This window comes from Psammomys obesus, unplaced genomic scaffold (genome assembly GCF_907164565.1).
Source record: "Psammomys obesus unplaced genomic scaffold, mPsaObe1.curated_primary_1811, whole genome shotgun sequence".
Classification (NCBI taxonomy): domain Eukaryota; kingdom Metazoa; phylum Chordata; class Mammalia; order Rodentia; family Muridae; genus Psammomys; species Psammomys obesus.
In genome coordinates, this window is record NW_026592118.1 from 43,381,562 (window position 1) to 43,385,561 (window position 4,000).

The 4,000-nt window shown below is 39.2% G+C and overlaps 1 pseudogene; it reads right to left on the reverse strand.

The window, feature by feature from the left end:
* LOC129680818 (HMG domain-containing protein 4-like) overlaps positions 1-2,041 on the reverse strand; it is a 3,260-nt pseudogene extending 1,219 nt beyond the window's left edge.
* Positions 2,042-4,000: the final 1,959 nt, after the last annotated feature.

Consider the following 4,000-nt stretch of genomic DNA (forward strand, 5'->3'; position numbering starts at 1 on the left):
CACACACACACACACACACACACACACACACACACACACACACACACACTATTCCCAAGCCTATCGCCACCCCCTCGTCATCTCCTCCATCACCCATCCCTCTAAGGATCTATCAGTTATGATAGGAATGAGCAGGGAAATGGAGCCTGAGTGGCACACACTATTTCAGGAGATTCAGCTAGAGACTACATTTTAAGAAATGTAAAGGTTTTAATCTTCATAAAAGGATAATTAGATGTTTACAACTTTAAAGGAAGCAAACCCAATCAAGTCTTTAGATTAAGCATTTAGCAGTCCCAGCTTCCAGATCAGTGGAGGCAGGGAAAGGGGTGAGAAGAAGATATTGATGTAGCTGTCCATCCTACTGAAAGGGTGATCAGTTTGATTTAATTCCTTGATTCAGGAATATCTACCAGTGTCTGATGACTCCCCAGTGTCCTTTTGCATCTCATGCACCAGCAGCTGCTGATAGCTCTTCATATTAGCACCCTGCTATCACACTTAGGTAATTGTCTTCAAAAGTGCCATTTCAGAAAGGAGAGAAAGTAGGAGCCTCCGACATTAGCCCATTGAACAAACCCTACCCTAGCCCCTCACAAACCATACTCAGCACCTCACGGCCGAGAGATGGCTTGTCTGAGGAGTGCTGATATATTTGTGTCTTTATCAAAAAGTATAACATCCTGAGACATTTTAAGGTCACTTGGCTTTGGCCTAGTGATGGTGAAATTAGTGGCTTCATGATTTAGCTTAATAGAATACTATAGTTCTTTATGACGATGTATGTGAAAGTTAGAAAGGCAAAGCAAAAAGGGTGTGAGAGGAACAGAAAGGTGGGAAGTCTGTAAATAATCTGAAGGAGAGAACACAAGTTTGTGGTAAGCCTGATCTACAACCATCTTACACACTCGCTACTGGGTCTTCCTTTTCTTTTCCACCAAGTTTTATTACCCAATATAAAATGTGCACAAAGGGACCTAGGTTAGGTTCTTGGCATACTGCATCAGGTTTCTAATTTTTATGTTCTATTCTCCTTCCTCCAAGTGATTTCCTTTTCCCAACTGCCTAACTTCCCCACTGTCATATTCCTGTGGATTTTATAATCGGAGTGCTCCCTTTCATGTGGAAACATGTTTGGTATCTCTTTGGAAAGAAGGTAAGATTAATTGGCAAATTTGGCAATCATTTGTCTTGAGTCTAGCAGGACAGGATGGTTTCTGGCAGGAAAAAGAGCTAAATGCTCAAATCCTCAAGCTGTCAGATAGCAGATGCCTGTTCACAAGAGAGAACAAAAGACCTTATGGAGGGGAGTTGAGACTTCTGGGTATGTTGTCAGTGGGAAGAGAATCTGACTGCTTCCCTGCTCACCTCTGTGTGTTCTGACTTTCTGTGCTGATCCCTCACTTTCTCTCTCCGACCTCACACCTCCACCTGCTGAGATAACACATCCACCCTAAAGAGGACACCTCTGGATGCAGCTTGGAAATTTCACTCTTACCACATGACTAAATCTTTCCTGCTGAGCTCATTGCATTAGACTGTGTAAAGTGCTCTCCACCTGCTTCCTCTGTGGTCGCATTATGGTACTATGGCCCCGTGCTCAAAGCTGCCAAATTCCTGGAGGTTTCTGACTGTCTTCTGCCCCAGACATTGACAAGAGTCCAGCCTGTCATATACAACATGTTTCTATGCAATTGGTATCTGCTGTGATACTCATTCCCTTTCATTATCTTTTGCCCTTTTGATGTATATGGGGAGAGCATATAAGAGACTAATGTGGCATGAAGGATTTCTATTATTGATATTCTTATTTTCAGAGAGCTTCTAAATTCTTCATGAACTGTTTCTAATAGAGTAAACTATATCAGTCTTCTAAATTTTATCTTATCCCAAGTATTACTTATTACCTTCATTTATTACTTCCATAGCATAAACTGTCATTAAATCTTACTGATAATGTTTGCTTTTGTCCATCAGTCTTTTGGAGCCTACCTTTGCTACTCTTCATATCCTGCATACTTTTCTGATATCCTGCAGCCATAGTGCATCGCATCTCTGGTACAAATCCAAGGGTATCTTATAGCATGTCCAGAGTAGAATCTAGGTCCCTTCATTCACTTACAATGCCTTGTGTGACCTGGTCCAGCATCAACCCCCTGGCCTCCATACCTATTTCTTTTCCATTGATCACACTGCTTCCACTGCCACTAGCCAGTCATGCTCCTAGTAAGAGTTTCCACTAGCTATTTCTTTGGTCTCTATTGCCCCTTCCTGAGAGAATGACGTGGCTCATATCCTTGATTCTTCCCCTCCTACCACTTTTATTCTCCCTTGTAGTCATCACTAGATATTTCACCTACACATCTTATTTTTCTCCAGCTGTAATTTAAGTTTTATTTCTCATGATTTCCATATGTTACCCTTAAGAATTTCCTCTTCCTGCTATTACATTTGACATTCTCTGAAGTATTTAGTTTACTTTTTTTTCTCAAAGATATTCCTTGGATTCCTTCTCCTTCCAGGTCCTGCTTCAACAGACCACAAAATACATTGAAAAATCATTAAAATACTAGGAAAGGAGATTTTGTGGAAATACTCTAGGAGCAAAGCAGAACAGGTTTTCATTAACTGGATCTGGTTATCTGGGAAAGTAGCAAAAAACAGACAGCAAAAACATTACTTGGTTCAAACAAAAAATAGATAATACTCCAACCAGAACAGATGAGTTTCAGATCCTTGCTGTGAGTGCATGGAATGATAATTCTGATCATATGCTCGGCGTGGGCATAACTTAAAAATTTACAGCTTTTTCTCATTGGGGAGTCCTTCCTCTTCGTATCTTCCAACTCATTGTCAATCCATAAACACTACTCAGCAATAATGATTTAAAATCAGGATAAGAAGTATCGGTCTTATTTAGGTCTCTTGACCTTTGCTAATTAAGGACCACATCAAACCTTGTAACCATAGTTTTGTCTATTTCTTACAGGCCACAACCTTTCTTTGAAGCTTGCTCTAGAGAAAAAGATGAATAGGAATGGCCCTTATTATCAACTACTTATGACTCGATACAACTTCAGCCTTAAAAACAATAGGAATATTTCATCCAGCAAGCCTACTTACAAATGGAATTAATTTGCCTTTTTTACCATCAGTCCTGATCTCCATCCTTCTCCCCCTTTCCACCCAGTTATCTCCCTTCATCTACTTCAGAGGTCCATTTTATTTCTCCTTGTGGGTCATATTTAAGCATCTTCCCTTGAGCCCTCCTTGGTACTTAGCTTCTTTGGATCTGTGGGTTGTAGTATGGTTATCCTGTACTTTATGGATAACATCCACTTGTAAGTGAATTGATACCATGTGTTTTTTTTTTTTTTTCTGGGTCTGAGTTACCTCATTCAGGATATTTTCTACTTCCATCTATTTGCCTGCCAATTTTGTGATGTCCTTGTTTTAATAGCTGAGTAGCAGTCCATTGTGTAAATGTGTCACTTTTTTTTTTATCCATTCTTAGTTTGAGGGACATCTAAGTTGTTTCTAGATTCTGGCTATTGTGACTAAAGCTGCTATGAACATAGTTGAGCAAGTGTCCTTGTGGCATGGTGGAGAATCTTTCGAGTATGTCCAGGAGTGGTATAGCTGGGTTTTGAGGTAGAACTTTTCTCAATTTTCTGAGGGTCCACAGACTGCCTTCCACATTGGTTGTATATTAGTCAAGAGCTCAGTTAGCTCTAAAATTTTACTACCATGGAATAGAACAGTAGACTTTATTTTAAAAGTATGAAAAATCATTTTTCTCTTCAAAAGTTTTGTTTTCAGGAAATGCAATCATCAGAGTATAAAAGTTGTAAAGCACTCAACTTTTGCCATTTTGTACAAACTGACATTTGGAAATGAAAAAAAATTTCTTAGTATTTAATGAGAAATCAGATACTATCATTTGATAACTTCTACATTTGCAAACTAAAAATACATTAAGCTCTATTTTAGAAAATTTCCA